Here is a 23,515-nt window from a genome sequence, read left to right as displayed (position 1 = left end):
CTAGTGTTTTGTGACACAGAAATCAGAAACCTCTGTTTTTCTGCAACTTGTTATTGAATGCATGTGAAAAATAAATGAACAAGGAATGAGCATTTGCCAGTTTTTATGCTGATATGATCTAACTACTTTGAATTCCTTTCCAAATACTGATGCAACGTACAGGCACATCTATCAGCTGTGCAAGATCTTGCAGCTGTAAGTGCACCTGTTCTACTGTCATTCCATCTGTTTGCTCTGCATTTGTGCAAAAAGATTTTGATTGAATGATTGTTTTCATTAAAAATGATATGGCTGTGAAGGTCAGTTTTTCATGTCAAATATTTAACTTCTACATCTTTGTGTCTCTTGGAGTTGAATTGTTTACCCCAGTAACTCAAGGGTTTCTTTTTTAAAGGGTGGAACTGTGATTATATTGCTACAGAAAAGTTCAGTTCAAAACTATACATTTAAAGCCTTGTAAAAAATAGAATGTAAAAATATGTTAAAAAATAATCCTAAGGCAAATACGTCATGTCATGTAATTAGATCCAAGAATTAAACCCAAATAAGTATCCATCAGTGGCATTCCCATTGCATCATTCATAAACATAAATTCTCAGAGAAGGGAAATCAGCAAAGAACCATCAAATTCTTTAGACCATGGAAAATTACATCGGTGAAGATCCAGTTCATTTATATTTCAGATCAAAACAATGGAATATTTCTGATGTATGGGAAGCTGGTATTCTGAAGAAGAGAGACAAGGAAGACCTCATCAGTAGATAATACTTGATAATCACCAAGAAATGAATACAGCCAGCTCCAGCAACTGTTATGCCATTCACTTAGTGCCCCTAATCAGGTTTTTCTGGTTCAGTGAGATGAGTGTAAAGGTGGTTAAAGCCATTGTGAAATAATGAGAGATATAGCTAGTTAAAGCAGATTTGTAGTCATTTGTGATACTTAGTTTTGTAATTAACATGTGCTATTTTCTATTTATGATCACAAATAACACATATTACCTTCTGTAATAGTGACTGACACATAGCAAATTGAATCTATTTACCTAATCTTCCTCCTATGTCTCTGCATTAAACAAGTGGCAAGACAGCTGAATATAAGGAAGGAAATTAAAGCAGCCTTCTACTTCAATTTGTGATAGCTTAGAATTCTAGACTTCAAGGGGTGATTTCAGTGGTGGACAACTTATTTCACGTGGCACTCTTGAAGCGGCTTTCATGAAAGCAAATCTCTTGTTCAACAGCAAACATCTTTAAAAATATTGCTGCAAATAAATCCCTGGAAATCACAGGCTGGAGTAATGTGAATTATGATTTATATCATAGTTAAGTCTATGATGCATCATTATGTTTTTTATATTCTTACCAAAGATTCATAAGATCCATTAACTGATGTGCTGCACTTTTATGAAGATGCATCCTTCTGAAATGAAAAAAGATTTATTTAGCATGGGTGTAATGGAAATTTATCATTCCCTGTGTATAGGCACATGTACAGATGCATAAACATATACCTGAGGCTTTTATAATTCTCTGTGCTTGAGTCATGTCCCAGGTTGTACTCCTTACTGGACAGTCAAGCTGATAAGATTGTCCTTAAGATGGTACTGGCTAAGATACTTTTAGCGTATTAAAATGAATAAGCAGGCTGAACAGCAGTTTTAAATGTTTAAAGAACACTTTGTTCTACAAGTATCTCCTTCAGCTACCCTGGAAGATTTCTGCTCTGTGAATTTTAACCAATCTAGTTACAGAGGATACTCGTGATAGATGGGTCATTATAAATAGGAGCTCTGATATGTGTAGAAGTGTCAGAGTATCAGAAGAATACATGGCCTTGCACTCTAAGTGGTCCTACTTAGGAAAAGAAACGTGGGTATACTGAGAAATGTACCAGGATCAAGAAAAATCTATAAAATAAAATTTTAGTATTTATTAGGGGGTCATATGTGTTTTTTTTAGCCAATGAGCAGAACAAAGGTGGGTCCCAAAACCATAATTTGGATAAGGTATTAGCTTGAAGAGGTACAACCAGAACTCTTTAAGGGCAGAGGAATTTGTGAACTGTAACATTCTAGGATTGACTTGAACAACACTTATTGAGCTTTTTTTTTTTTCTGTAAAGAAAGTGTATTATTAGTGGAACTGATAACTGAAGTTTACAGTATTCACAGGTCATGGAATGTATTTTGCTTTTCTGCCAAAAACATACAATTTGTACCAAATATTTGATAGGCTGACTTGAAGAAGAGAGCCTTTTTATTCTGTCCCTGCTCCTCCCCATTGTCTCAGACAGTTTTTTTTAGCCTGGAATAGTTGACTTAAGTGGTCTTTTTTGATTCATGGAACTCCTAATTGAAAGCACATGTGCTGATTCTCTCCAGGGAATGCTTAACAGGAATGGAGAGGGCTGCTTTTTGCAAAGGTGATTAGGAGTCATTTGAGTGTTGCCATGCAACAGTGTCCTGTACCTGAAATATTCTAGCTTGCAACCTTTGTCCAGCATGTCCAACTCATGATTACTAAGGACAGTACAAAATCAATGGAAAGATCTCAAAGAAAGAAAAGAAAAGAGTGTATCTAAGTCATCTTCATCTCCTCTGAAAATTGTACTATTCGAGTCTGTTCATGTAGGACTGCAGATCGGAAAGCTTGATGGCTGAAACTGCTTTCTTTGGTTGAATTTCATTTAGAAGCTAAAGCTGAAAACTGGGTGCAGCATCTTTCCTTATTCCTCAGAACTGAGACAGCTGCAATAACAGTAAACTGCAATTAGATGGTTTTAATGACTTTCACCTTAGAGGATACCCAGAAAAGAAGGTCAGGATCCCCTGGCCAGTAAGAGATAAGTCTGAGTCTAGCACTGTGCAAGAGCTGTCCACTTTAGTGAATTTCTAGAATTCAGAAAAGAAAGTCAGGAAAGAGGGATGAATGGGGGATGACGGAAAGGTGTAACCTCTGTATTGCTTCTGTTTCTTTTGCCTCTTCACCTGTCTCAGGGACTTCAGGCAAGATATTCCAAGTACGAGAAAGAAATTTAGTAACGTCTGTCTTGAGCAGAGCTATGGTGCAGCAGAAACCATGGCTGCAGTCCGCATTGGCCCATCTAAAGCAGCTGAATAACAGCACGGCGATCAGTAAAAGCTGGCTGGGTATTTCGGTAATGAGTCTGTGCTGAAGCTCGTGCCACAGTTTTGTCTCCACTGCTGTGGAGAACTGACCCAGATCAAAGACAGCTTGGCTGTGTCAACACCCACTTTCCTAAGGCAGCGTAGCTGTACTAGAAAGAGATAGCTCAAATTTAAACCTGCTGTATGGGGTTTGTCAGGTAGGAAATCCGCTCTGTGCTCCTGTTGTTACTTTCTAATTCTGGGGAGCATGAGGCACTTCTGTGAGGCTGTTAGAGGCTCTGTGTTACCTTCTTCCTCTGGGACCCCAAAAGCAAGGGCACGGCACATAACGCTTCTGACACAGGGCTGCCAAAGCAGACATTTTCTGTTCTTTTCAAAGAATGCATTGAAATGCACCCAAACATTTTTAAATCCATGCTTTTTTTTTTTTTTTTTTTTTTTTTTTTTTTTTTTTTTTTTAGGATCTGCTTTTAGCCAGCCCCACAATATGTGCCCTAGCTGATTTACAGCTGTTTGGAAAAAGTATGGGTCTCATTCAAACCACTGTGAAGTGCTTGGAGCAATTGCTTGTTTTATCTGGATTTGGTGATGCTCTCGGGTCAGACTGTAGCTGCAAGAGCAAGGAAACTGATAATGGGGGGAATTTTAACACATTCTTGAGGCTAAGCAGATGAATAGCTATCTCTGTTTGGAAAAGCTTGTCCATACCCAGAACATTATGCAGTATAAAAGGAAGGTCATCCTACTCAGCAGGTTTTACAGTTACTTAGAGAAGACCTTCCCCCCCCCCCCCCCCCCCCCCCCCCCCGTTCTGGCAAAGATTGACACAACCCTTTCACTCTCTTGAGACCAATCAGTCTCCAATCATTCAGTTTCCTCTTGAAACTACTTTCAGAAATGGCTTGAGGGGAGAGGACACTTTAAGAGCAGCAGTAGGAAAAATGTTTTTTGAAAAGATGCAGTTCAGAGTTTAAATGAAAAGAAACTATGTTAGAGAAGTCCATTAAAAATTGGCTTTCTCAGCAAAACAGAGGCCGTAACTTAGATTACTTGCTTTAGAGTTTGGGTTATTCCTACCTATTTGTTTTTACAGCACTTTGACCTTTTCTACTTCTTTACTTTATTTTTTTTACACCTTTAATTGTTTTTGTGCACTTTAAATGCCTTAAGTTGGAAAAAATGATGCGACATAGGTAATTTATTTTGTGGAAGTCTGTAGAGCTGGAACAGTGTTTATGAATTCTGCTTATTGGTGCTCACGCGGATTAGATTATAAACATTAACTTGGTTTAGCTCCACTGACTGCGGCAGTGTGCCAGCCTGGCGTATTCTGACAGGGAACTGAGTCAGTTCAGTGTATGCTAGTGCTTAATAGTATCTGTCACACATGCTGCAACCTTTGTGATGTTGTTAGAGTCTTATTCCTTGAAGCTAAATTCTGCTGTTCTCCAAATAGTTTTGGGAGTAACTCCAACTTGCCTCTCTCAGCTTGGTCTCAATTACATTTAATTTAATATATGTAGTAAGTATTTAATCGTCCAATGAGACAAGGTTTTCAGGAGACACAATATCTTTTCTTAGACCAACTGACGTAACCAGGAAAGCAGTAGAGATGATTTCTGACACTTAAGCCCTTCTTTAGCCCCCAAATGTTATTAACAAACACACACAATTTTTTAGCTCTGAGAAAGTGTGCTCCAACAGTTGTTCTTTTTTCCTCTGTTGTATCAGTTGGCCTACTGAAAGATACTGTTTCTCCTGAGAAATCTTGCTTCACTTGTACCTGTGGACCAACACAGAAACAACAATCTTTACCTTTTGTCATCGTGGTCACTGATGAAACTACTGAATGGCTCTGACAACCAGCAGCCCCCAAAATTTCGAGAGAGCTGTGACAATGACATAAGATGTTCAATAGGAGACATACTCTTATTTCTTCAGAAGATCTAGGTAAGTTGGGGGCGATTTTGACTAAGTATTTTATGAAACTTTTTGAGGAGAAGGAGGGATATAGGTGAAAATAAGGATCTCCTAAAATGTAGTGACTTAATTTCCAAAGGAACACATCTTGATTATTAAAAATTTAATCTAACCGCAGCAATTTATTCTTTGTTGTTACCCAAAGCTCAGTGATGTCTCTAGCAATTTAGAAAAGTTTTTAACTTTGAGAATTGTTTTACTTTTGGGATTCAAGAAAATGTCCTACAAGACATTGTTTTATTAGATGTGTAATAGTTTTGTTCATGTGATTAAAAAAAAGTGACAGTGCAGCCATTACTTGAAACTGGGAAATTTTGAAACTATATATGAAAAATACAGCTCTCTGTGCAATGCTCTTTTGTTTAAGCAGAGTCAATTTATTCTGTCTAATAATTTATTCTGCATGGCAGTAAATGCCTTTGCACACACAAAAAGGTGAAATGTTTTGCCATGGAAGATCTGTACCTGCAGGACGTATTTATTTAAATGTTGCCCTAGTTTTGGTAAGTTCCTCAAATTACATATTGTAGCAACTACAGTTGAGGTAGACTTGAAATATTAAGTATCTAATAGTAATTTAAAATTAACTAGGAAAACAGTGAAGTGGCACAAAGAAACTATCTGAAAAATCCACTGGGCCTCATCTTTTTTTCTCTTATTCTGGTGGAAATAGGAAATAACTCTACTACTGCCAATGGAAACTATAAGGATATAAAGGATATAAATTTGTTTTTACAGACAAATGTTTGTATATAAACAATACGAGCAATCTGTTTGCAGAAACAAATTTATGTGAAAATAAAGCTTTTTCTTTTTTTTAATAGATCCAAACTTATTAAAGCGGCCAAAATAAAAATGGTTCAGGGTAGGGTCTGTGCAAAAAAACCTATTGTATATTAAAACAGTTTTTTAAGTGTATGTAGTTTACATAGTCTGATAAAGAGCATGATAGGGGAGGAAAGTAGAAAAGTGTTTGTGATCTATAAAATATCCAGTCAAAGAGGAGACAGCAGATCAGCGTGCTAAGGGCAGGCTGTGATTCCCATAACCATACCATAAGCATGGTGAGTGAAAGTAGCGCTACTCAAGTAAGTGATTCTAGTGGGAAAAACTAGGAATAAGTAATTTAGTAAATTGTATAAATTTTGTAAGTAATTGTTAATTTTAGGGAAAATTAACATGTCAGATTGAATTGGTACAGAAAGAGTATAGAAGTTCTCCAGTGTAAATAAATACCAGCTGTTATTTAAGGTCAGCAAGGGCTGCATATTTGCTGCTCCCTGAATTAATAGAAGTAATTTTGTACAATTTTCTTTAAGAGGTTTAAAGAGTGAAGGTGCTTTAGCTTTCAGAACTTCAGTTCCTTCTGGTTCTTGCCTGTCTTCTTTTCTGACCTAGAAAAATTTAAGTTGGTCTGGAAAATACTTAACTATCTGCTCAAAGGTTGCAAAAAGAGGGCAGTAAGCATGGCCAAAAAGAGGATTCTTTCATGTTATTATGATGCTGCTTCTTCACACCAGTGCTGAAGAGCTTGCTGCTGAACCAGGCCTCTTCAAACCCCCCACATTAACTGAATATATGCCACTGTCTCCCTGCAGTCAACTAGCCTGAATAAGGACACTGTATTTACACTTTCCTGAAGTAACGTTTTCAAAAAGCTGATGTGAACATACACAAAATACCATGCGCCCACAAGTAAGTGTTATTGAAAAAAACCCTAATAAACTGCTTTTTTCCCCATGGTCTGGACATAAGCAGAGATATCAGGTAAATTTGAAGGAGAGGGTAGGTGCTGTGGGGAAGAGGAAGGATTTTGCACAGGCTGATTTTACCCCAGGGAGACTAGTTTCCCTGTGCTCTCCACTGATGATGATGGCAGACAGGCTTCTTCCAAAACACATAATCTGAATCCTGCCCTTATCTGCACTCAAGAACAGTCTGTCTCTGTCCATTGAATATATAGAAAACCTATGGATGTTAACCTCCCTGGATTAAGGTTAGACTCTGTAAATATTGCCATGCTGCTACTTCCATTTTGGAAGACAGAAATAGCACTCTAGGCTGTGATATGAGATCATGCAAAAGCTTAGCTATAGATAAAACATACTGGGCCGCTTGCCTCTTTGGACAGCTTTAGAAGTATCTGGAGCTGGTTGTCAGGATCTGATATCTTTTGTATAGGAAAAGCGAAGTGTGTGCGTGTGTGTGTGTGTGTGTGTGTGTGTTTGTTATACTTTTTTCCTCTCTGGTGACTGCAAAATGCTGTCCTAGTGTTTTACAGGCATGCTTTGTTTTCAGTAATTCCTAAGTATCCAGAACTTAAATAATCATTCTTTTATTTGTTTCCACAAGTCAAAATTAGTATTAAATCATTTTCCTCATATGTCTTGATTAAGATTAACCTATCTCACAGAGCCACTACCTGGTACAGAGCACCACTGAATCTTTGGGGATTGTCTGGCTCTTTGCAGCAACCCTGCAGGAGTCATATGAATAGGTATATAGGCAACAGAAAATTTAAACTAAACCAATGTTTTTATTAGAATTTAATGTTATATAGCTGCTTTGTAATGCACAAGCCTTAAGATAACAGTAATTAACTGAAATAATTTCAATTGTCATATTATGAAAAATTACCCTATCTTTTTCTCCATAAAAACTGTAGATGCCATTGGGCATAGGTAGAGATTGCACTAACATCCTCTGACATGGCACAGAATAAGCACATCTATCTCTGTGTGTGTCACTTCTTCATACTTTTTTCCCCATGTATATTGACCTTGGCTTTGTAGACCTTCTCTAACTGAGAGGCCTTAATTTAGCCTTGTCTTCATCAATGTGCTACTATTTAAGCTGATATTGTAATTTTAACCCAGTTGAATACAGATGTCACCTGGGCTGTTTACAGTATGTTTAAACATTTTAGTGTACAAAGGAAATAATAGGATCCCATCTGCACTACAACAGTCAACTGTGTAGCAGGGAATAACAATGTTCTAATCAGTTTACTGGGTTAATTATAGTTGTGGGAATGATGAAACTCAAGGGAGACAGTGAGAAGGGACTGGGATTTTTATTTTCACATAGACGCTGCTTTTCCAGCAAGTGGTTTGACATTATGTGGCCATTCCACGCAGGCTACTCGGCAGCCATCAAGCAGTGGAACTTCCTAGGAACAACAATTAGTGTACTTATATAACAATTCCTCAATCGGGTCCCTGAGGGACTTTTGTGTTCTAAGATGGTTTCAGAAATAGAACAGTTTGGCTTGCTCCCACAACAGGTTTCCAAACACTTAAGCATATTTCTTTCTCTATCTTAAGAAGCCTTTGTTAGCATTGAGAGAACTAGAATCCTAGAGCTATTTAGACAGAATAGGCCATGTTATGTCAGAATATGTTCTACTGCTGATTGCATAGCTGTTGTTCTCTGTCCCCTCCCGCAAGCCTACTTTTGAAGACTGTGTCCATTTCAGTCACCTTTCCTCATTGACTATGAAAGGAGTCTAAGGTCTGAATAAATAATTTTCCCTCTTTGAGTGTTAGAAACAGCTGAACAGGCCACCTGCTTTTGTTCATTTAAGGATGAAGAACAGTCTCTTCTGCCAGTATTGCTGTATCCTGCACATATTGGGCCAGGCATAATCTTTGGATACAGAATTCAGAAGTAGCTGAAATCAAGTCCTTCAAAACCAGGAATTATGTGCTGAGTGCATAAAGCTGTATGCTGAGTGCAGGTTTTGTACAGATTACTAGTGAGCAGGAGTGTGTTATGATGGCAATCACAGTCATTATTATTTCATTGGCTACACTGAGCAGGCTGTGGAAATTTGCTAGCAGAACAACTTGCTGCTGTGTGAATTCTTTCAGTCTGTTTTTTTGTGTTTTCCTTGATTACATGCTCTGTGACCTGCTTAATGGATCTACAGCACAGCATGAAAAAACTTTGCCTTTTTTTTTCCCAATAGCATAAATATGACTGCTGGAGGAGGTAGTGAGAAGAGGAACAGAAAAGGAAAGCATCAATAATTCAGTATATACTTTATCATTTGGGCCAAAATGTTGCCTAATATGAATGGCAGGTCTCTGCATATGATGAGCCATAAATTAATTTTATCATTAATTTGGTCAGAGTAAAAATTGCAGAACTTGATCTTAAGAACTGGTTTCAGTAACTCTCAAGCTAGCAAAATGAAGTCATTCATTCCCTTTACTCTTGGCTAATATATTACCATTACATGTGGCAGCTTGTTTCTAATTTTCTTAGGATTAATATCATTTCTCCAAAGACTTGCCAATGAGTTGCAATAAAGCCAGCTTGGGCAGGTTGCAATTTGCCTCCCACATCAATATAACAGCTGTGGCAAACTTGTGAACTCCTAGAGTGCTGATTACCTGGGAGAAGGCAGTTGTCTGCTCCACCCAGACTCACACTCCTGATGAGATGCCCTGGGATTGGGGTTGAGGGCTTCTTAAAGTTGTGACCTGTCTTTCTGTCACCTTCCCTTTTCCAGAAGTTCATTACCAGGAAGCTCCTTTCTGGCACTCAGTAGCTGGCAGTATCAGCCTTCAAAGCAATCGCTGAAGCTTGGCAGGTGATCCTCCCCAAAGCCTGCATTTCCATGGTAGGCTGCACATCTTGAGGGATTGTCTGTGCACCAGCCCTACCTGGCCTACTTGCTGTTACACAAACAAATGTAGTCCTGGGTTTGTCTTCTTTCTCCAGGTTTGCCTTTGATATAAACAAACTGAAGGACAAAAAATAGTATGTAAGCTCACTGCAGTAAAACTAAAAAGTCTAAACTTTTGCTTATGACAATGAAAACAGTTATGACAAAGGAAATTAAAACACAGGTTCTGAGCACATGACACAAAAATGCTTTCTCACTTAAGATAACTCAGCTGTGGAGACAGTGAGGCAGCTGAGGAGCATTCTGTTACTTCAGTACACTTGGGGGAAACTAATTTCAGTTTGGGAATGAGAGAAGAGAACTGGCCAGAAATCTAAGTCTTCTCTTCTCATGCACAGGTTGGCAGCTGCTTGAGATCCCTTTCTTCATTGACAGATCTTCTGTCTTCATCCACTCCTCACTCTTTTTTCCATAAAATGAAAATGTGTCCCTGACTTCTGCTCTGGGGGACTTGTTGTTATGCAGTCTTGCATATCCTTTCAATTGCATTCATTCATATTGGAAGAAGCTTTTAATCTTATTTAATGGTTAAACAAATTTATCACTTCTCCTCCTCCCCTCCACAATTTCTAGCTCAAGGTGAGAGTGTTTTCTGTTAAAGTACTACATGTTTGTCAGTCCTGCAGATAGGATCCTAGATGTGATGTAGCAGCCTCTTAGTTAAGAGAATCTTACTAGCAATACATTTGGGGTAGCAATGGTTTGGAGGAGAGGGGTGTACCGCAGATTTTTTTTCCCAGTTTTCTCAAGGTATTTTGTATATGTGAACAAAAAGAGTTCTTGATAATTTGAAACATGAAGGGCTAATGGGAGAGGAAGAAAAATAGAAGTTAAACAAAAAAGTCAGTACAAGCCAGTATACCTGAGCTAACTTGATCGAAGTATTTGCTTGCTGATGTGTCCTGTAAAACTTTGTTAGTATATGTTAAAGATTGTCTTTTTCCATCTGCTTTACTTAGTCAAGGGTTTCTTTCCTCCTTTCCTCTCTAGTGATCATCTTTCTGGGCTGACCTGTGAATCCATGAAGCCTTCTCTAAGGAGCAGGAATTGGCAGCTCCTTGATCTCTTTTTTGTGTGGTGACCTGCTGCTGGTGCTGGAGAGAGTCTCTCAGATATACAGCACCCACATACCTCACAGCAAAAAGAATCAGGATCCTGGAGGTAAGACTGGAAAACTCAGGAGAGTACCCTGCTAGAGGAGCAGTGCCTCTTCCTTGGCCTAAGGGAAAAGGACTGATCAGATCAACATGCAGATGGGAATTGAATCCAGGCCTCCTGAATCTAGTGACCTGTCCACAAGCTACAAGTAATTGCTTGGTCATTCAGTTAAAGATGCTGGAGCTGGATAAATCATTAGAATAATCTCCAGAATTGCCACTCTAGGATCAGACTTAAGAATTCTTGTCTAGACTGATACTTATTGTTTTATTTTGCTGAGATTAGAATCAAGTAAGTGTGAAATTCTGTAGCGTGAAATTGAATTGAATCTGTTCACAAATAATTGTTTTACCCAGTATATACCTGACAAGTTGGAACTATGCTGAGATCAAAATACAGGGGGGGAAAAATAAAAAATGAATAGCTGAGATTCTACTGGTTGGATAGATGCAGTCATACCATATGAACATGAAAGCATGATTCCTTATTAAATCAAGGCTTGTACCTTTTTTATTTAATCTGCTACCATGACTGTCCTCGCTGTATTGTTCTCCAGACAGTCAATCCTTGTCTTGTTAAGTGTTCATCTCATCTTTTGTCTCTGTTTCTGCTCTTAGCCTTTTCTTTATTTTCCTCCCTTTCCATCCTTTGGGATCACTAGATTCACATTCTGAAGGGGTTAAAAAGAAAATGATACTATTCTGAAGAATGCAAGCTGGATGAAATTATGGCTTTACCCTGTCTTGACTTCCACTAGGAAATGTAGAGCTTTTACTGCTCTGTTATGGTTTAAAACCCCAGTGTTGGGCTGAGGAACATGGGATCTTAGGTGCCTTCAGGTGTTGCGTGGCTTCCTAACTGCACAGGTTAAGTGTGTTTCTGAGTCTCTGAGCCATTATGTAATTGAAAATAATTTTCATTCCTCATTGTAGAGGAAGGGATAGTAGAGAAAAATTGAAGCAGCTTGGTAAGTGGGATACATGTTTATTATTTTTTCTTGTGTGTGGCTCAGGAGTGCAAGAAATCTGACCCTTCCAACAGAAAGAGATTAAAATGTGAGTGTAAATTCACCTTTACTATATATGCATTCTCGCAATTTTTGTGTCTGGTCATAAATCGGACTAATTTTTTTATAGTCTGCATAGACTTTTCTTCATGTTGCCACAAAGAAAAGAGCAGCATGTTACAGAGCCTGTTCACTACTAATCTTTTGCAAAAGAGCATGCCGAAACTGCTGATTAGCTAGCTATACGTAACTTTATTACCCCTTTGGACTGCATGACATGTTTTTCATAAATGAGGAAAATATAATGTAAAGGTGTTGGTGAAATTGAATCTTTGTTCCCAAAGTACACCCTCGAGTCACGGTAATTCTATCACAGAGTCATCAATGTGACATTCAGTGTCTGCGTCTTTTTTGTATTGCTCTTATTTTGAAAAAAGAATCCCTAGTAGAAGTTTCTTTCCACGTTACTTCACATAAACAAGATGATCTTACACTCTGTCTTCAAAGGATGTTTGCTTAGGAGAGGATATTTTGAATTCTGTTTTTTTTCCTATAGCTCTGCACCTCTCTCTAGTCTCTACAGTTTTTAGCTGCTGCTTAATGAAAGAATGGTAAAAGTGGTAGGAAGCCATGGGCTTAGGTTGAAAAATGATGTAGCACAGGAATTGAATATTCATTTAATTCTGCTTTCATTTGGTAGATTCTGGTAGGAAATAGTACTTTAAATTCAGAGCCCAGAACTACTGTATCAACAAAAGAATGAGTATACGTATTTAAATAATGCATTTTAATAAAAAGTCTGAAAATTTCTTCTCAAAGAAAAATAATTCATCCCACTTGGAAAAATGCTTTTGAATTGGCTTAATGTCAGGGGTCAACTGCAGAAGTTTCCATAACTCTCCTGCAAGGGTAAATATTAGTGATGACTTAGGAATTAAGTTGTTTGTGTGACTGCATACAAGGTCCTGAAAAATACACCAGAGTTTTAACAGATTTAACACATTCTTGCTATGAAGCATTTGCTGCTCTTCCTGAGCAGTCATTGAAGAGTTTGTAGGTTTACCTGATGCAGGAGGTATTCCTTCTGCAGTAAGCCACAGTAAGAAGTTGAAATTTCAGTCCTTGTGAACAGCAATTAAATATTTTTAAGCACTCAGCTTAGAGTGCTGAAATTTTATTGCTCTCAGTAGCTTCACCTTTTGCATAGATGTTACCATGTGGTTACAATTTTCTCATAACAGGATCAAGGGATTTTAAAGCTTATCTAGTTTGTGTGTGTCTGCCTTACTTCAGAGCCTAGGACCTTCTACCTTCCCTTCACATCTTGCTGAAGTGTTAGAGAACTAGTATGCAGGTTTCAAACCCTTGTGCCTTTCTGGAAGTATTTTGCCACTTACTAGACTCTGGTTGGCACAGAGGAAGCTGCAGAAAACAAGCACTTCCAGCCATAAGAAGATTATGTAGGAAAGTATTGCTGTGTTCTTTGCCAGTATTTTTCTTTTGAACTAGATTAAATTGTGTCTGAGAAAGTATGGCAGGCAGGCTGCAGCTCCTCTTCTATTTAGTTTAGTTTCCCAATTCAACGTGTTTAAAAGCTGGCACAGGCATTTTATCCTTAATTTGCAGAGAGCTGAATACAGCCTTGTGAAAACACACATTTTCCCCTAAAAATGAAGGGGTTAACGTGTTTAAATAAGGTGTCTATCTGCTTGCACGCTTTGTTTGGTATTAGCGTCAGCAACACGGTGATTAGAGTTCCCGTCTGGTAGGTTTGTTTCACGTTGCTCTTGGCTCAGGCAATTCCTTGTTCAACTTGAATCAACAATCATGCATCAGTCATTCATCAGCAACTTTTTCAAAGAAGAAGGACAAATATGCAGTGGGAAATTTTTACAAACAGTTCTTCTGTCCTTTTCCTTACAATATGTTTTTTTAAAGAATATTGTATAAAGAAGGCTATACTTGGGTGCATAGAAATGCATGTAAATACTACATTCTGACCCAAGATCTAAATTATTTAGGGTTCTGCTCTTTCTATTTTTTGTTATTCCCAGCAATACTGCTAGTACTTTTTCCTCTATAAGGCACTGCTCTACTTAAATGGAAGTCATATTTGGACCCAAACCATAAGTCTCAATAAAGAAAGATCCTCAGTAATATCTGTACTTTTTGGTCTCTTGCTTTGAGCAAGATGAGGCAGAAAAGAGCTCAGCATTCGATCTGTCCTGAAATACAGATGCAAAAGATTATTTTTCGTCTTCTGTGTCTTTGGACTTTGTTGCTTGAGAGGATCTGGTATATTAGACTGTGTATCTGTTTTTTCTCCCCACTTTTGATGGCTTCCAGGAGACATGCCTTTGCCAAGCATGTTAAAGCTCACAAGGAATTTACACCTGAGATCTCTGGCAAGCGTCAGTGGCCCTGATAACAGTCTTAGTGCTACTGATAAAATAATTGTTAAAGATTTTAGTAGAGCAAAGATACTCTTTAATGTTCAACTGCTGGTTCTTGCAGTTTGCAGCTTCCAGGATTCCAGCAACTGTTAGGCAGGTCAGCTCCAAAATTGCCAAGGCCAGTTATTTCTATAAGGATTTTCACAATTCCCAAATGGAGAGTAGACTAGAAGTTAGGTTTTTATTGTGAAGTGGAACTCTGTTTATTGTAGTATCTGTACTCCACGGTATTGAGGAAGGTGGTAACACTGAAAATTTGAGTGAAATCTGAGCTAAAAGTCTTTTGCAGAACAACTCAGGCACTACTGACTTTTTTTGACTTTTTTTTGGAATTTTTATAACCTGAAGGGAATGCCAGCACTAAATGATGGACGTAGCTAGACTGCGTGGGGTAGTGGTGCTGTCAGGAAGCTTGGAACTGTATTTTTACCCATGGACAATCGGAGTTGGAAATGTTAGGGAATTCATCAGTTAGAGCCAAAAGAGAGGATGCACCATTTGAAGGCTCTTGGCAGTTAGGTAAATACTGGCAAGCGGAGCAGAATCCGATGAGGTTCTGGAATGTATTTAATAGCATTTAGAGAATGGACCTGAATCCAGACTGAAAGCAATTGATATATCTATTAACAGTAGGCCATAAGTTTTTCATTTCCCATTTGAGAGCCTCAGAATGTACTGGAAACAAAACAAAGCCACTGTCAGAGGAGTGCCAGATATTGAAAATCTGTGCTTAGGAGATATACGCAAGCTGTGCACTTGCAATAGGAGAATGTGCTATTGATACATTTTATTTTTAAACTCCCTTTATGTCTTTGAGCTACAACCTGCAGTTCAAATAAAAAGACTGCTGTTGCTCAGGCCAGCCAAGGATGATGGATTCACTGTTCCCCTTCTCGTGAACACTGCTGAGTTTGTTTTCTGCCTGATACTGCGCACCACTTTCCGCAGAAAAACACCTGGTGACTTCGGTGGGATAGAGATTAAGACTTTGGAGGATACTGCCTACTTTCTGGTCAAAAATAACAAAGACTTGAGCAAAGTAACAGCTTGGTGCTTCATGGTACTAACTGAAAGGTTTTGGAATTTATGTGCAGAGCTGACCTGGTCTAGTCTGATTGCATCCGCTGGTGTTTTGAGCAGGTTATCGTGAGTTTATTTCAGAAATCCGTAGCTATCTCCCAGATTTTCTGCGAAAGAAAGCCAACAGCATGTGAACTTGTAATAAAAACTTGTTTGCATGGAGTGAGCTTTAGACTACTCTACCACTGATTAATTCAAGCATCCCATATTTGAAGTGTCACATGGGCATTCCTGGGAAATTAGACACCAGTGATGTTTTTTTTATATATAGATAAAATAAATAGCTCACCTCTTACTAGGCATCTAAAAAATTGACATATTGAATTTATTAATACCTAATTTGTCACCTTAATGTCTGCTGGGAGCTGAGCTTTTGAGAACATGATTATGGGCTTTGGGTTTTCTAAAAGTTTTCACCTAAGGAATCAAACCTCCTGTCCTTAGAGTTGGTGAAGAGTGGTCTTTTTCTTTGGTAGAAATAAGTGTATAAATTTTATGAGGGAGCTAAGAGGGAATTTTAAATTAAGCTCCTTGAAACAGAGGAATTCTTTCGCAAGCTTAAAAAAATCCAGTGGGATGCTTCAGAAAGAACAAAAGGGAACTATTGCCTGACACTGTAATCCATGTGTTAGTGTGGTTTGCAGACGCTGGGAGATAATAACAGGAATTTTCATTTCAAACAGCTGACTGGCTCTGATGCTATATTAATACTTACTTTTCTTTACTGTTTCTGCCTGTAGGTGCTGGCTTTTCTAACTCTGTAGCTAGTTGGTGTATTTTTTTTTTTTTTTGAAAGGGTTTGCAAGTTACCAAGCATATTTTGAAATTTTTCATGCAAAAACATTTTTTTTCAGCAGATGATCATCAAGACATTTAATATAAATATAAAATCTAACTTTCTACATGGCTTAAAAAACATTAAAATGGAAGAAAACAGAGAAATTAATTAGTTTTACCCAATAAATAGTTTCCATTCTATGAAACTGATGTGGTGGGTGAGAAAGTACAAGTTATTTCCAGGGAAAGATATGCAAGACAGGTTAAGAGAAGAGGTGCGTGCAGAGAGCTAACAGTTTGATTTTTTTTTTTCTTCCCTCCCCCTCTGCCCTATATGTTGCTTAAAGTTAGCTGCTTTCCATGAAAATGATGTTTTTCATGGTCTATATCTGGCTGGCAGCTGAGCTGGAATGAAATGCAGGTGCATTGATGTTAATAGGATTTTTACCACAGAATTCAACAGGCCAGAATTTTACCCTATATATCAAAATGCCTTTTGATGTATCTTATTGGATCACGTGTAGAAGCCTTAAACCTTCTGGAACGCAGTTTAAATTTGCACCAATTTATGAGACCTCACAGCAGACCTCAAGGGTTTTGTGTGTTTGTAATTATCACTGTGTGATTACATGTAAAAATGGCTAATGAATATTGCATTAATTCATTCAGTGGGGTATTCATAGAATACAAATGACTGGAAAGTTTGTAGCTATGGTGAAGTTTAAACAAATATTAGAGAATATTTATGAAAAGCCAATTTTGCTCTCCTAATTTTGAGTATTCCCACAAAACTTATTTCTGATTCATGCACACCTTTCTCATTTCATTAATATACACCACGTGTTTTTCATGTGTAATTCAAACTAATATGAATAGCTAATGCAATATTTAATATTAAAAGTACTATTAAGATCATAGGATAATTCAGGCCAGGAGGAACCACAGTCCAGCCTCCAACTCAAAGTGTGGTAAGCTTTGAGGTCAGGTTTTTGCTACTGTTGTAGCTATTGCAGCTTTTCTTTTTGCTCTTGCTCTTGTAAGTCTCAGCTTCTGTTGAGCTTTCACTTTCCTAACACCATCCCTGCATGCTTGGACAATGTTCATTCTTCCTTTGTAGCTCAAGAAAAAGTGTAGAAATTTGAATAGAAAAAAATATAATCTGTCTATAGAATTAATTGAGCAGTCTAGAGACTGGATATTCTGAAATAATAAATGTTATGAACATTAGAGAGAAGCAGAATCCCACCCCTCCCTTAGTTCCCCATTTCTTGTTTTCTTCACTTGTACTTGACCCTGCAAGCTTCTGAGCTTTCTGACCTAGTTTCACCAAACATTCATTATTTTATGCATATGAGTAGCTCTACAAAAGTACAATACACTTTTTCCCAAGTTTGAATTTTATGTCTAACTGGTTTCCTGGATCACATGCCACACTTAAAATTTACAGGTCTGAACTTATAATTTCATACTTGCATGGGATAGCTAATCAGTTTTTGTTTCTGATATAACTTTTTCTTTTACTCTTCCATACATCTGGTGATTTAGATGGTGAAGCAAATTGCTTCAGAACTGAGAGCAATGCAATATTTGGTAGAGGTCATCTAGATTTGAAAAATGAGTGAAGTGATCTGGTATGAGAGAAAGCAGGCTGTCTGATTTTCTTTACTGATTTTTTTTTTTTTTTTTTGCCTGATTTTCAGGCTATGAAAGGGTTTTGGGAATTTTCCTGACTCTCTGGGGTGATTGCTTATATTAGAGCTTGTCAAAATAAAATAATTCATCATACATTTTGCTCTCTTTCAGTAATCATACTCACATGTATGAAGAAGTTTGGTTCTAATTTACCTTAGGAGGTGATGAGAGAAGTCCAGCCTAATGCTGTCATTTAGCAAATTTCATAAATAATAATAGTGTGAACATTTGCTTATTTAAAATGTTAAATAATGGCAGAACAAGGCCTTCTAAAGGAAAAAACTTTTTTCCTAAGATGTCTGGATTATATTACCAGGAGCAAAAATTTAATGCAGTGTAGTGTTTGCCTGTGTGTTATGAACACAAATCAGATCAATACAGTGATAAATAGATGACATTATATTTTCACTTACAAGACTGAAATACAATATTTCATAAGTCTAACAAAACTTCTGTTTTTCTCAGAAAGTCAAAAGTAGAGTTATAGAAATAATGTTGCTTCGTGAACCAGGTGCGTTTAAGTTGCAGGAAGCCTGGAAAGTTAATTCTCTGAGCTCTTCTACCCCATCAGAAGACATGAAAGTTAGAAAGTAGTGCTGAAAAACATGCATTATTGTGTAAGCACTTTTTACAGTTTTTTAGATGGTTTGCAGATAAAATGTAATGCAAATTCCTGTTTTCAAAAGCTTATATTCAAGAATTTTACAATGAATTATTTACCAATGTCTGAAATTCAAGGAGGGGTCAAAGTCCACGGCACTGGGCCCTCTGTGCAGGCAGTGCAGGGCTGATCTGTGTGGGCTTTCCCACACCAGAGCTGCTGCCACCCTTCTGGCGGGGCTGCTGGATGCCCAGGGCAGGGGAAGATGTTGTTTTGGTAACTGCCTAGGTACCGCATAGCTGCCAGTGTTGTTCGGCAGGTATTCCCCGGCCGGGGGAGGAAAGAGACCCTATGGACAGGAGGAGCTGGTGCTGGAGTCGCGTGTGGTGTGCTGTGGGAAAGGAGGGAGACTGCAGGCGGGCGCTGGGAGAGGAGGCTGGGGTGACGCTGGCAGAGCCGCCTGTTGCCCTGTCGTCTGCAAGGGCAGCGGCTGTGAGGGGCTTTCAGGCCTCCAGTTGAGGGACGCTGGGCTAGATCTGCATCTCCTGGCCAGGAGCAGCTTAGCCACTCCTGCCACATCTCTCGTCCAAAATGCTGATATTCAGTCTTGTTCTTGGGGGTCCAGAAGTCCACAGCCCCGGGCCCGAAGCTCAGGGAAAGAAACATATTGCTCTGTTGTTCTCTGCAGGCATTATACTTCTCACCTTTTCAGTACTTCTTTAGCTAAAATAAAGCAATCCCTTCTTTTCATGGTGAGCAGCTACTGCAAAAGGAGAGAGCTGGCAGCTGACTAGAAAAGGCACTAAAAGGATGGAGAAGCTGTGCTGTGAGCAACTCCACAGCAGTTGTTAGTCACTTGTATTTACTTGCTCATTTGTTTTGTTTTTTAATTTTAAGGGCTTATTTTGTGTGTTTTAACAGTCATCTCCATTTCCTTAAGTGCGTCCTGTGCCCCTCTTTACAGAACAGATAACAATATCGTTGATAGTTTGAAATAGGGATTATCTGATATCCTTAGAAATTTCCGGTTTATCCTGCTGTATGTTTTTGACTACAGTATGCTCACAGAGCAGGACCGTGGCTCTGCATTTCTTTACAAGCACTTAGGCTCTTCAGGTGTTACATAAACCGGCATTTCTGCTCTCTGAAGCTTTACAGTGCTCTGGCCTTCTTCCAAATTAGGCTGAGCTAACATGCTTTTTAGCACTTCTGAGGCTTGAAACTGTGCTGACTGAACAGAAAAACAGATGAGCGAGTGCTGTGGTGGAGCCTGGCAGGCAGCTTCCCAGCCTGGTTGTCTTCTTACCATCACGCAGAAAACTCCACTGCAGCTGCATTAAAAAAAAATAAAATAAAAATAAAAAAATAAAAAATAGAGAGAGAGAAAAGGAAATCTTTCAAATATGACTGAACTAGTTTCCTTCAAAGTTGTCTTGCTTAACGCAGGCTCACTTACAACGTAATCTGTTCAGGCATCTTGAAGATACTTTGGAGATCCTGCTACGAGACATTTCTGAGTTGTGGCATGTGTTTCATTTTTCAGACAAAAACATAAATAAAGGTTGTCTGACTGGATCTTAATGTCTAAATGGGTGAGAAATAAAAAACTTCAGCCCAGTCTTTAGTTTTTGGATTAGGGATGATTATACAGAAGGAATAGAAAGTCTGATTTGAATTTGAGAAAGTATTTTGAGTTCGAAGGACAGAAAATTGTAGACATCTATCCCTTCACTTGTGAGCTAGGCACGCTGGCATGGAAACAGTTGCCTGCCAAGATGATACTTGCTATTTATTGGTCTTTTCTTTTTTTAAATTAGAAACTAAAAAATGTATTGATGATGATGAAGAATATAGCATTTGACTAAAGATATGTCAAAGTTTGATTGCAAACAAACTCTCTTTTCTTTAGCTTCTTTTGATGACCCTTGAATTGATGCTCGTGTTATAAGAGGATATACATATTTATATCTTTAATGAGTTCTGATACGGAGAGTACAGATGCTTTCTTCGCCCAGTTTGGCATTACACCTGTTCTTGCTACTGGCAAGATAACTGTTCTTTACAATTTTAAAGTAATTTATTCTTTAGCTTGATTGCTACTGTAGTCCTTTGGGTTAATTCCAGTTATTTTCTGTACTGCATGAATTTAGTGCCTTTCACCTTTTCAATGGGATGAGCGTTGTTAAATTTTGCTCTTATTTACTCTTGTGAAATCCTGATAACCAAGCATATAAAGAAAGAAACCTCTGTCAAACACTACTTCATAAATACATACCCAGGAACTTTATATATTCTGTCACTTAACTTAAACTGTCTGAGAAGTTACTACAGCGATGAAGTATCAGTTTTTGTTCAGCTTTAATGTACAATTTTCTGAAATATCTTTGTGCTAAGGAAGTATGTTATTCATCTTTTGTAGAAGTGCTTAAAATACCAAGAGTCTGCACATACTTGAGACAGTCTTTCCAGACTGGTGGCAATGTATTCTTCAATCTGTGACATGAACAAGTTCTTCTCCCAGTAGAACCACTTTCTGCAGTTGCTACTACCCGGCCATTACTCAGTGGCTCTGAGCTAGCGCACGAAGCTCGCCACGAGTGCGGTGCTGCCACCCGGGTGCCTGGGGAGGAGAGGCTGTGACAAGTCCTCGTCTGCCAACACTGTGGCAGCCCGGTGTTGCCAGGACTGCGGCCAGCTGGTGTCACTTGTACTGGGAGAACCCAAAACGGCTGGGGAAGCATAGAGCATTTCACCTTGATATTTTTACTTTCTGAGATGTAGCCAGTGTTAAAGAAGTGTCCCCATGTTTCCTATACACCAAAGGCCCTGGAGAAAAAAATGCCTGAGACACCATGAACACTCACAGCAGTTAGGAAGGATGAAAGAGAGGGAAGGAGATGTGTGAGAGGGAGATGTCAAACCTGATTCTGAACACGCATTAGCTCTTTACACCTCCATAGGCAGTCAGGTGAGCATTTTTCATTAACAGCAGCATAGGCAGAATTCTGCCCAAACAGAGCAAGCGAGGAGATGAGAACAGGCAGTTTCTTGGTGGATGTTGCAGTGCCTCTGATTTGCTGCTTCTGCTGGCTCTGCCAGAAGCCAAGGAAAGTTGGGTAGGTGGCCCAAGAAGCAGGTACAGCACTTCTGCTAGCTCTATGCCACTGGGCAGTGCCTCAGCACAGCGGGAATCATCTGTCCAGGGCCTGATGCTTCTGTGCAGCCAGTATGGCGTGGAGTGCTCCTGGGGGTCTGAAGAACTCAGCCTTTATCCTCCGCGCACGCTCTTGTGCAATTCTTCTGTTTCACACCTGCACATTTCCCTCCTTCTTCACTGAGACTTGTGTGCAGAAAGACTTCTACCGCCAGAGTTTAGAGAATGAGCCCTTTGTGTTCATACAGGCTTTTTGGAGGTGTTTGTTTATGCTTGCTCTTTCAGAGTGGATCTGTTTGTCAGTGTGATGCTAGACATAGCAAGGTGACGGAAATCTGAGGCTGCTAACAGATAAAATAACATATTTTATGCATGCTCCTTAATGGTGTAAAAAATGGGGAACAGAGATTACCTTTGACAGGGTAGGCTGAACAGCACCACCCTTTCGCATTACATTTTGCATTTGCAATGATAATTACAGGTTACTAGTTTACTGAAAATGTAAAGGGTATGTGCAACTGAAATGTAGGTCACACTGCTACATGTGAAAGCCTCTGCCCTTACAGCTGAAGATATGCCATGCCTTCTCTCTAGGGGCAGGAAAAACAGACTACACTTGACCTGATCTACATAGTTCACTGGTTCTAACATCTGCATTTATGATACCAGAGTTCAGGTTCAAGTTTGTTTCTTACTTTTATTTTGTCACTTTGCTGCTGCCAAAAGAGGATAGCAGCTGAGTGTGAAATAAACCAGTGTTTGCATATGCCAATGAATTTTTGCTATTACATCTGTTGGAAGGTGATTTTTAGAGGGGAAAAAAAAAAAAAAAAAAAAAAAAAGACTATTGAAGAGTCACTCAGCAGCTCAAATGAGAAACTTATTTAATATTTAATGTCTTTGAACTACTCTGAGACTGAAATAAACCTGTTCCTGTAGCTTTGGTTTAACATAATGGACTGTGAAAGGAAGCCAGTGAATATATGACTGTCTGAGAGTTAAAGTCAAACTTAAATCAGGTATGTGTGCAAACAATGAAACACTTTTAATAAAATCACACTGTCAAAAATAATAAGAAACATATAGCTTAATTCATACAGAAATAAAACATGGATGGAGCACATTACAGTTTCAAGGTTCATAAGATAAAGTATAGGCTAGGATTACAGAAACGAATATATGGTATGTTGTATTACTTAGCTGTAAGGGATATTTTTGCTATCCCACTTCAGTGGGAATAATACGATATTTTGTGAATGTACCTGCCAGAACTGAATATACTATTCCTGGCATGAAATGGGGGACTGCAGCCATCTGAACACTGCTCTTTCTGACCAAGAATAAACAAATTTCAGAGAAGTATAGAGCTTACATAATGTTTGGGAAGTCATTTGATATTTTGGAAGATTGTTTGAATCAATATAATCCCTGAAAATCTTCTGCAAACATCTTTTTATGTAAGAAAAGGGAAAAAAAATGTATTGCTTTCCAATTTGCTCCTTGACAATCACTGGACATAGGTTCTCTTTTAAGTAAGTTCAAAGTCAGGTTCCAGACTGTGGGGAAGCAGGACAACATGGTTTGTCAGAACTAGTTAAATGTCACTGTTAATCGTCCTGTGCTAGGTGTATCATTTGGTGGCACTTGTGCAACTCTCAAAACTAATGGAGTTTGGTGAAACTGGAGCAGGTAACTCATGGCTTATAATCAGATGCAGTGCAGGCTGCTGAAATGTATCTAACTGGGTGACATAAAGCATCTCAAGTAGTCTGAAAAGAGTTGTTCCAATGCTGG

General features: G+C 38.6%; 1 long non-coding RNA gene across 1 annotated transcript in view; it reads left to right on the top strand.

Moving 5' to 3' along the window:
* The window catches only part of LOC135329218 (uncharacterized), a 160,632-nt gene that overhangs the window by 62,488 nt on the left and 74,629 nt on the right, over positions 1–23,515 (top strand). The window contains exon 4 of the long non-coding RNA XR_010390587.1: positions 10,791–10,961. This is a non-coding gene — a long non-coding RNA (uncharacterized LOC135329218). The remainder of the gene's footprint in view (positions 1–10,790; positions 10,962–23,515) is intronic.

The sequence above is a fragment of the Dromaius novaehollandiae genome, chromosome 9 (assembly GCF_036370855.1).
Source record: "Dromaius novaehollandiae isolate bDroNov1 chromosome 9, bDroNov1.hap1, whole genome shotgun sequence".
Taxonomy (NCBI): Eukaryota; Metazoa; Chordata; class Aves; order Casuariiformes; family Dromaiidae; genus Dromaius; species Dromaius novaehollandiae.
This window is presented reverse-complemented; position numbering and strand designations above follow the sequence as displayed.